An 11,699-nucleotide genomic window follows, 5' to 3' on the forward strand; every position below is an offset into this window, starting at 1 on the left:
CTTTTATCTCCCTCACCAACTTCAAACATCTGCTATCTGAGCAGCTAACCGATCGCTGCAGCTATACATAGTCTATTGGTAAATAGCCCACCCATTTTCACCTACCTCATCCCCATACTGTTTTTATTTATTTATTTTTCTGCTCTTTTGCACACCAATATCTCTACCTGTACATAACCATCTGATCATTTATCACTCCAGTGTTAATCTGCATAATTGTAATTATTTGCCTACCTTCTCATGCCTTTTGCACACAATGTATATATAGACTCCCCTTTTTTCTACTGTGTTATTGACTTGTTAATTGTTTACTCCATGTGTAACTCTGTGTTGTCTGTTCACACTGCTATGCCTTATCTTGGCCAGGTCGCAGTTGTAAATGAGAACTTGTTCTCAACTAGCCTACCTGGTTAAATAAAGGTGAAATAAAAAAAAATTAAAAATGTAATCGTTGTTTGTCAAATTTTCATTCATCAATAAAATAATGATTTATCAAAAAGCTCTTGTTTGCCTCTTTTTTATACAGCTTTTGTTATACTCTAGTTATGTGATGGGAGGTCAAAGTTACACATAGTGTCACCAGGAGAGGGGAGGCCAGTAGCAGAGGAAGCAGTGGATAGCAGTAGGTCAGTTAGGACAGAATAGCTACAGCAGTTAGGTGTGAGAGTAAACGTGAAGCAGGACAAGGTGATCATCTCAATAGTACAGTCAGTGAGAGAGAAGTATCCTACGGCTTCTGTCAAACTTTTGATTGATGACTCTGCATTTAGTCCCACCCCCTGACATATACTGACTCATTTTGCCCTCCCCTGTACTTGGTACGTTCCACTATTACATCATTTCATACCCAGAATCCTCCACATTTTCTGATTTACCTGTGTATAAATATAAGTATTAATTCAAGGGATCTCACACTTCTGCTCAGATATCTTAAGACGACGTACCTTGAAACATGTCTCAGGGAAAGCCTTCAACAATCATCCCAGGGACTATGAAGTGCAAGAGGATCCAGTGTTTCCTCAGTGGAGTGCACGGTCTTCAGCTGAAAGCGCGAGTGGCATCTCTCCAGGTCAATTGGACGGCAACTATTCATTGGACAACAGCCATCCATTGGAAGACAACAGCCATCCTTTGGAATGGAAAGCGTTCAACCGTCATCCCATGGACTATGAAGCACAAGAAGATCCAATGTTTCCTCAGTGGAGCGCTGGGCCTTCAGTTGAAATTGCAAGTAGCTCCTTACAGGATCAATTGGATGGCAACCATTTATTGGACAACAGCCATCCATTGGAAGACAAACATCTATGTGTTTGCCAGGAGACGCTAGGATTTCCACCGGGTTGCAGCCTGGGAAGCCTTCAAGGGATGAAAAACACCCTACTTGCCGAGATGTAATTGTTGTTTGTCAAATTTTCATTCATCAATAAAATAATGATTTATCAAAAAGCTCTTGTTTGTCTCTTTTTTATACAGCTTTTGTTATACTCTAGTTATGTGATGGGAGGTCAAAGTTACACATAGTGTCACCAGGAGAGGGGAGGCCAGTAGCAGAGGAAGCAGTGGATAGCAGTAGGTCAGTTAGGACAGAATAGCTACAGCAGTTAGGTGTGAGAGTAAACGTGAAGCAGGACAAGGTGATCATCTCAATAGTACAGTCAGTGAGAGAGAAGTATCCTACGGCTTCTGTCAAACTTTTGATTGATGACTCTGCATTTAGTCCCACCCCCTGACATATACTGACTCATTTTGCCCTCCCCTGTACTTGGTACGTTCCACTATTACATCATTTCATACCCAGAATCCTCCACATTTTCTGATTTACCTGTGTATAAATATGAGTATTAATTCAAGGGATCTCACACTTCTGCTCAGATATCTTAAGACGACGTACCTTGAAACATGTCTCAGGGAAAGCCTTCAACAATCATCCCAGGGACTATGAAGTGCAAGAGGATCCAGTGTTTCCTCAGTGGAGTGCACGGTCTTCAGCTGAAAGCGCGAGTGGCATCTCTCCAGGTCAATTGGACGGCAACTATTCATTGGACAACAGCCATCCATTGGAAGACAACAGCCATCCTTTGGAATGGAAAGCGTTCAACCGTCATCCCATGGACTATGAAGCACAAGAAGATCCAATGTTTCCTCAGTGGAGTGCTGGGCCTTCAGTTGAAATTGCAAGTAGCTCCTTACAGGATCAATTGGATGGCAACCATTTATTGGACAACAGCCATCCATTGGAAGACAAACATCTATGTGTTTGCCAGGAGACGCTAGGATTTCCACCGGGTTGCAGCCTGGGAAGCCTTCAAGGGATGAAAAACACCCTACTTGCCGAGATGTAATTGTTGTTTGTCAAATTTTCATTCATCAATAAAATAATGATTTATCAAAAAGCTCTTGTTTGTCTCTTTTTTATACAGCTTTTGTTATACTCTAGTTATGTGATGGGAGGTCAAAGTTACACATAGTGTCACCAGGAGAGGGGAGGCCAGTAGCAGAGGAAGCAGTGGATAGCAGTAGGTCAGTTAGGACAGAATAGCTACAGCAGTTAGGTGTGAGAGTAAACGTGAAGCAGGACAAGGTGATCATCTCAATAGTACAGTCAGTGAGAGAGAAGTATCCTACGGCTTCTGTCAAACTTTTGATTGATGACTCTGCATTTAGTCCCACCCCCTGACATATACTGACTCATTTTGCCCTCCCCTGTACTTGGTACGTTCCACTATTACATCATTTCATACCCAGAATCCTCCACATTTTCTGATTTACCTGTGTATAAATATGAGTATTAATTCAAGGGATCTCACACTTCTGCTCAGATATCTTAAGACGACGTACCTTGAAACATGTCTCAGGGAAAGCCTTCAACAATCATCCCAGGGACTATGAAGTGCAAGAGGATCCAGTGTTTCCTCAGTGGAGTGCACGGTCTTCAGCTGAAAGCGCGAGTGGCTTCTCTCCAGGTCAATTGGACGGCAACCATTCATTGGACAACAGCCATTCATTGGACGACAACAGCCATCCTTTGGAATGGAAAGCGTTCAACCGTCATCCCATGGACTATGAAGCACAAGAAGATCCAATGTTTCCTCAGTGGAGTGCTGGGCCTTCAGTTGAAATTGCAAGTAGCTCCTTACAGGATCAATTGGATGGCAACCATTTATTGGACAACAGCCATCCATTGGAAGACAAACATCTATGTGTTTGCCAGGAGGCGCTAGGATTTCCACCGGGTTGCAGCCTGGGAAGCCTTCAAGGGATAAAAAAAACACCCTACTTGCCGAGATGTAATTGTTGTTTGTCAAATTTTCATTCATCAATAAAATAATGATTTATCAAAAAGCTCGTGTTTGTCTCTTTTTTATACAGCTTTTGTCATACTCTAGTTATGTGATGGGAGGTCAAAGTTACACATAGTGTCACCAGGAGAGGGGAGGCCAGTTGCAGAGGAAGCAGTGGATAGCAGAAGGTCAGTTAGGACACAATAGCTACAGCAGTCAGGAGTGAGAGTAAAGGTGAAGCAGGACATGGTGACAATGTCAATAGTGAAGTTGGTGCAGCCATAGCATGAAGTCACCGTCAAATGTATATTTCACTCTACACTGTGTATTTTTTTTTGTCTCAGGCCCTAACCACACATATACGTGCTGTAATTTAGTCTGTTTTTGTCAATTAATTTGTTGATGTATACATTCACCTGGGAAAAACAATGTTTTTCTTTGGGCCTGTCGAAAACTGACTATAAGCTGGCATACTGGAAAGTGTGCACACTCATGTTTTTGTATTTTTTATACGTTTTATACGTTTCCAAGATAAGAAGAAACCTAGATAAATAGAATGATATACATAGATGTGACTTCTCTTCTTCTTGTATATTGTCAAAAAGCTCATCAATAACAAGCCTATATCTATATCTGGCTTTCAAAATGTAGGCCTACTCACCACAAGACGAATGATTCTGTCATTCTGCCAAAACTAAAGTAATTCATCCTTTTGTTTTGGCAGAATGACAGAATGACTCATAGTGGGGCGGGACTAATGACAGGGTCATCAATCATACGGACGTTGACAGAAGCCACAGGATACTTCTCTCTCTCTCACACTGCCATTTTTACGGTCTTGAGCCTTGTTATGAAATTATATAATGGTGGGACGGAAACCAAAACTAGAACACAATGATACATTTAATGTATTGAGTTCTCTTCCGTCAATATCTCACCTTGACACTGTTAACCACTTAGATGGAAAACATGTTAAATTAACACTTTTTCATAACATGGAGAAATTAGGATTTGACCTAATTCCAAATAAACATGATATAAAATACTGTCCAACAGTTTACTGTCCATCAGTTTAAAACTGGATTAATATGTTTTCTGTTGTGCTTTATTGAATTAAATAATTGTATTGTGAAAATTAGCACAACGTCCAAATACACCACTTTTTCTTAATTTGAAAATCAATGAAATTATTATTTACATATATTTAATAAGGGGCATATTTTAGTTGTCACGCCCTGATCTTAGTATTCTTTGTTTTCTTTATTATTTTGGTTAGGTCAGGGTGTGACATGGGTGATATGTGTATTTTTGTCTCATTCTAGGGTGTTTGCACTGTCTAGGGGTTTTTGTAGATTTATGGAGTTGTTTTCATCTAGGTGTTTATGTTGGTCTATGGTTGCCTAGATTGGTTCTCAATTAGAGGCAGGTGAACCATATTTAGGCAGCCATCTGCTTTGGGTATTTTGTGGGTTATTGTCTATGTTATGTTGCACGTTTGCACATTGTTTATACAGCGGTCTCGTTCGTCTTAATCGTTTTGTTGTTTTTTGTTTAAGTGTTCTTCTTGTTCTTCATTCAATAAAGAAGAATGTATTCACATCACACGCTTTGGTCCCCACCATACGATAATCGTGACAGAATAACCCACCAACTATGGACCAACCAGCTTGGTAACGGACAGCAGCAGCAATCGGTCCTGAGGCGCTAGAGTCTCCCGTCGGTCCTGAGCCGCTAGAGTCGTCCGTCTGTCCTGAGCCGCTAGAGTCTCCCGTCAGTCCTGAGCCGCTAGAGTCTCCCGTCGGTCCCGAGCCGCTAGAGTCTCGCGTCTGTCCTGAGCCGCTAGAGTCTTCCGTCGGTCCTGAGCCGCTAGATTCTCAAATCTGTCCTGAGCCGCTAGAGTCTCCCGTCTGTCCTGAGCCGCTAGAGTCTCCCGTCTGTCAAATCAAATGTATTTATATAGCCCTTTGTACATCAGCTGATATCTCAAAGTGCTGTACAGAAACCCAGCCTAAAACCCCAAACAGCAAGCAATGCAGGTGTAGAAGCACGGTGGCAAGGAAAAACTCCCTAGTAAGGCCAAAACCTAGGAAGAAACCTAGAGAGGAACCAGGCTATGTGGGGTGGCCAGTCCTCTTCTGGCTGTGCCGGGTGTAGATTATAACAGAACATGGCCAAGATGTTCAAATGTTCATAAATGACCAGCATGGTCCAATAATAATAAGGCAGAACAGTTGAAACTGGAGCAGCAGCACGGCCAGGTGGACTGGGGACAGCAAGGAGTCATCATGTCAGGTAGTCCTGAGGCATGGTCCTAGGGCTCAGGTCCTCCGAGAGAGAGAAAGAAAGAGAGAATTAGAGATATAACAGATATAACAAACTGACCCTAGCCCCCCGACACATAAACTGCTGCAGCATAAATACTGGAGGCTGAGACAGGAGGGGTCAGGAGACACTGTGGCCCCATCCGAGGACACCCCCGGACAGGGCCAAACAGGAAGGATATAACCCCACCCACTTTGCCAAAGCACAGCCCCCACACCACTAGAGGGATATCTTCAACCACCAACTTACCATCCTGAGACAAGGCCGAGTATTGCCCACAAAGATCTCTGCCACGGAGCTGCTAGAGTCTCCCGTCTGTCCTGAGCTGCTAGAGTCTCCCATCTGTCCTGAGCTGCTAGAGTCTCCCGTCTGTCCTGAGCTGCTAGAGCCGCCAGACTGTCCTGAGCCGTAAGAGCCGCCAGTCTGTACTGAGCCGTCAGTCAGCCAGGAGCTGCCAGAGCCGTCAGTCAGCCAGGAGCTGCCAGAGCCGTCAGCCAGCAAGGAGCTGCCATGTAGTTATGTGATGGGAGGTCAAAGTTACACATAGTGTCACCAGGAGAGGGGAGCCCAGTAGCAGAGGAAGCAGTGGATAGCAGAAGGTCAGTTAGGACACAATAGCTACAGCAGTCAGGAGTGAGAGTAAACGTGAAGCAGGACAAGGTGATCATCTCAATAGTACAGTCAGTGAGAGAGAAGTATCCTACGGCTTCTGTCAAACTTTTGATTGATGACTCTGCATTTAGTCCCACCCCCTGACACATATTGACTCATTTTGCCCTCCCCTGTACTTGGTACGTCCCACTATTGCATAATTTCATACCCAGAATCCTCCACATTTTCTGATTTACCTGTGTATAAATATGAATATTAATTCAAGGGATCTCACACTTCTGCTCAGATATCTTAAGACGACGTACCTTGAAACATGTCTCAGGGAAAGCCTTCAACAATCATCCCAGGGACTATGAAGTGCAAGAGGATCCAGTGTTTCCTCAGTGGAGTGCACGGTCTTCAGCTGAAAGCGCGAGTGGCATCTCTCCAGGTCAATTGGACGGCAACTATTCATTGGACAACAGCCATCCATTGGAAGACAACAGCCATCCTTTGGAATGGAAAGCGTTCAACCGTCATCCCATGGACTATGAAGCTCAAGAAGATCCAATGTTTCCTCAGTGGAGCGCTGGGCCTTCAGTTGAAATTGCAAGTAGCTCCTTACAGGATCAATTGGATGGCAACCATTTATTGGACAACAGCCATCCATTGGAAGACAAACATCTATGTGTTTGCCAGGAGACGCTAGGATTTCCACCGGGTTGCAGCCTGGGAAGCCTTCAAGGGATGAAAAACACCCTACTTGCCGAGATGTAATTGTTGTTTGTCAAATTTTCATTCATCAATAAAAATAATGATTTATCAAAAAGCTCTTGTTTGCCTCTTTTTTATACAGCTTTTGTTATACTCTAGTTATGTGATGAGAGGTCAAAGTTACACATAGTGTCACCAGGAGAGGGGAGGCCAGTAGCAGAGGAAGCAGTGGATAGCAGTAGGTCAGTTAGGACAGAATAGCTACAGCAGTTAGGTGTTAGAGTATACGTGAAGCAGGACAAGGTGATCATCTCAATAGTACAGTCAGTGAGAGAGAAGTATCCTACGGCTTCTGTCAAACTTTTTGATTGATGACTCTGCATTTAGTCCCACCCCCTGACATATACTGACTCATTTTGCCCTCCCCTGTACTTGGTACGTTCCACTATTACATCATTTAATACCCAGAATCCTCCACATTTTCTGATTTACCTGTGTATAAATATGAGTATTAATTCAAGGGATCTCACACTTCTGCTCAGATATCTTAAGACGACGTACCTTGAAACATGTCTCAGGGAAAGCCTTCAACAATCATCCCAGGGACTATGAAGTGCAAGAGGATCCAGTGTTTCCTCAGTGGAGTGCACGGTCTTCAGCTGAAAGCGCGAGTGGCATCTCTCCAGGTCAATTGGACGGCAACTATTCATTGGACAACAGCCATCCATTGGAAGACAACAGCCATCCTTTGGAATGGAAAGCGTTCAACCGTCATCCCATGGACTATGAAGCACAAGAAGATCCAATGTTTCCTCAGTGGAGTGCTGGGCCTTCAGTTGAAATTGCAAGTAGCTCCTTACAGGATCAATTGGATGGCAACCATTTATTGGACAACAGCCATCCATTGGAAGACAAACATCTATGTGTTTGCCAGGAGACGCTAGGATTTCCACCGGGTTGCAGCCTGGGAAGCCTTCAAGGGATGAAAAACACCCTACTTGCCGAGATGTAATTGTTGTTTGTCAAATTTTCATTCATCAATAAAATAATGATTTATCAAAAAGCTCTTGTTTGTCTCTTTTTTATACAGCTTTTGTTATACTCTAGTTATGTGATGGGAGGTCAAAGTTACACATAGTGTCACCAGGAGAGGGGAGGCCAGTAGCAGAGGAAGCAGTGGATAGCAGTAGGTCAGTTAGGACAGAATAGCTACAGCAGTTAGGTGTGAGAGTAAACGTGAAGCAGGACAAGGTGATCATCTCAATAGTACAGTCATTGAGAGAGAAGTATCCTACAGCTTCTGTCAAACTTTTTGATTGATGACTCTGCATTTAGTCCCACCCCCTGACATATACTGACTCATTTTGCCCTCCCCTGTACTTGGTACGTTCCACTATTACATCATTTAATACCCAGAATCCTCCACATTTTCTGATTTACCTGTGTATAAATATGAGTATTAATTCAAGGGATCTCACACTTCTGCTCAGATATCTTAAGACGACGTACCTTGAAGCATGTCTCAGGGAAAGCCTTCAACAATCATCCCAGGGACTATGAAGTGCAAGAGGATCCAGTGTTTCCTCAGTGGAGTGCACGGTCTTCAGCTGAAAGCGCGAGTGGCATCTCTCCAGGTCAATTGGACGGCAACTATTCATTGGACAACAGCCATCCATTGGAAGACAACAGCCATCCTTTGGAATGGAAAGCGTTCAACCGTCATCCCATGGACTATGAACCTCAAGAAGATCCAATGTTTCCTCAGTGGAGCGCTGGGCCTTCAGTTGAAATTGCAAGTAGCTCCTTACAGGATCAATTGGATGGCAACCATTTATTGGACAACAGCCATCCATTGGAAGACAAACATCTATGTGTTTGCCAGGAGACGCTAGGATTTCCACCGGGTTGCAGCCTGGGAAGCCTTCAAGGGATGAAAAACACCCTACTTGCCGAGATGTAATTGTTGTTTGTCAAATTTTCATTCATCAATAAAATAATGATTTATCAAAAAGCTCTTGTTTGTCTCTTTTTTGTACAGCTTTTGTCATACTCTAGTTATGTGATGGGAGGTCAAAGTTACACATAGTGTCACCAGGAGAGGGGAGGCCAGTAGCAGAGGAAGCAGTGGATAGCAGTAGGTCAGTTAGGACAGAATAGCTACAGCAGTTAGGTGTTAGAGTAAACGTGAAGCAGGACAAGGTGATCATCTCAATAGTACAGTCAGTGAGAGAGAAGTATCCTACGGCTTCTGTCAAACTTTTTGATTGATGACTCTGCATTTAGTCCCACCCCCTGACATATACTGACTCATTTTGCCCTCCCCTGTACTTGGTACGTTCCACTATTACATCATTTAATACCCAGAATCCTCCACATTTTCTGATTTACCTGTGTATAAATATGAGTATTAATTCAAGGGATCTCACACTTCTGCTCAGATATCTTAAGACGACGTACCTTGAAACATGTCTCAGGGAAAGCCTTCAACAATCATCCCAGGGACTATGAAGTGCAAGAGGATCCAGTGTTTCCTCAGTGGAGTGCACGGTCTTCAGCTGAAAGCGCGAGTGGCATCTCTCCAGGTCAATTGGACGGCAACTATTCATTGGACAACAGCCATCCATTGGAAGACAACAGCCATCCTTTGGAATGGAAAGCGTTCAACCGTCATCCCATGGACTATGAAGCACAAGAAGATCCAATGTTTCCTCAGTGGAGTGCTGGGCCTTCAGTTGAAATTGCAAGTAGCTCCTTACAGGATCAATTGGATGGCAACCATTTATTGGACAACAGCCATCCATTGGAAGACAAACATCTATGTGTTTGCCAGGAGACGCTAGGATTTCCACCGGGTTGCAGCCTGGGAAGCCTTCAAGGGATGAAAAACACCCTACTTGCCGAGATGTAATTGTTGTTTGTCAAATTTTCATTCATCAATAAAATAATGATTTATCAAAAAGCTCTTGTTTGTCTCTTTTTTATACAGCTTTTGTTATACTCTAGTTATGTGATGGGAGGTCAAAGTTACACATAGTGTCACCAGGAGAGGGGAGGCCAGTAGCAGAGGAAGCAGTGGATAGCAGTAGATCAGTTTGGACACAATAGCTACAGCAGTCAGGAATGAGAGTAAAGGTGAAGCAGGACAAGGTGATCATCTCAATAGTACAGTCAGTGAGAGAGAAGTATCCTAAGGCTTCTGTCAAACTTTTGATTGATGACTCTGCATTTAGTCCCACCCCCTGACATATAATGACTCATTTTGCCCTCCCCTGTACTTCGTACGTCCCACTATTACATCATTTCATACCCAGAATCCTCCACATTTTCTGATTTACATGTGTATAAATATGGGTATTAATTCAAGGGATCTCACACTTCTGCTCAGATATCTTAAGACAACGTACCTTGAAACATGTCTCAGGGAAAGCCTTCAACAATCATTCCATGGACTATGAAGCGCAAGAGGATCCAGTGTTTCCTCAGTGGAGTGCAGGGTCTTCAGCTGAAAGCGCGAGTGGCTTCTCTCCAGGTCAATTGGACGGCAACCATTCATTGGACAACAGCCATCCATTGGACGACAGCCATCCATTGGAAGACAACAACCATCCTTTGGAATGGAAAGCGTTCAACCATCATCCCATGGACTATGAAGCAAAAGAAGATCCAATGTTTCCTCAGTGGAGTGCTGGGCCTTCAGTTGAAATTGCAAGTAGCTCCTTACAGAATCAATTGGATGGCAACCATTTATTGGACAACAGCCATCCATTGGAAGACAAACATCTATGTGTTTGCCAGGAGGCGCTAGGATTTCCACCGGGTTGCAGCCTGGGAAGCCTTCAAGGGATAAAAAACATCCTACTTGCCGAGATGTAATTGTTGTTTGTCAAATTTTCATTCATCAATAAAATAATGATTTATCAAAAAGCTCTTGTTTGTCTCTTTTTTATACAGCTTTTGTCATACTCTAATTATGTGATGGGAGGTCAAAGTTACACATAGTGTCACCAGGAGAGGGGAGGCCAGTAGCAGAGGAAGCAGTGGATAGCAGAAGGTCAGTTAGGACAGAATAGCTACAGCAGTCAGGAGTGAGAGTAAAGGTGAAGCAGGACAAGGTGACAATGTCTATAGTGAAGTTGGTACGGCCATAGCATGAAATCACCGTCAAATGTATATTTCACTCTACACTGTGTATTTTTTTTTGTCTCAGGCCCTAACCACACATACACGTGCTGTAATTTAGTCTGTTTTTGTCAATTCATTTGTTGATGTATACATTTGTCACACCCTGACCATAGTTTGCGTTGTATGTTTCTATGTTTTGTTTGGTCAGGGTGTGATCTGAGTGGGCATTCTATGTTGTGTGTCTAGTTTGTCTGTTTCTGTTTTTGGCCTGATATGGTTCTCAATCAGAGGCAGGTGTTAGTCATTGTCTCTGATTGGGAACCATATTTAGGTAGCCTGTTTGGTGTTGGGTTTTGTGGGTGATTGTTCCTGTCTCTGTGTTTGCTACAGATAGGGCTGTTTTGGTTTTGCACATTTCTTGTTTTGTTAGCCTATTCATGAATAGTTTCTTTATTAAAGAACCATGAATAATCACCACGCTGCGTTTTGGTCCACCTCTCCTTTGACTCAAGAAAACCGTTACAACATTCACCTGGGAAAAACAATGTTTTTCTTTGGGCCTGTCGAAAACTGACTATAAGCTGGCATACTGGAAAGTGTGCACTCATGTTTTCGTATTTTTTATACTTTTTGAAAAAGACGTTTCCAAGATAAGAAGAAACCTAGATA

Source organism: Oncorhynchus clarkii, chromosome 29 (genome assembly GCF_045791955.1).
Source record: "Oncorhynchus clarkii lewisi isolate Uvic-CL-2024 chromosome 29, UVic_Ocla_1.0, whole genome shotgun sequence".
Taxonomy (NCBI): domain Eukaryota; kingdom Metazoa; phylum Chordata; class Actinopteri; order Salmoniformes; family Salmonidae; genus Oncorhynchus; species Oncorhynchus clarkii.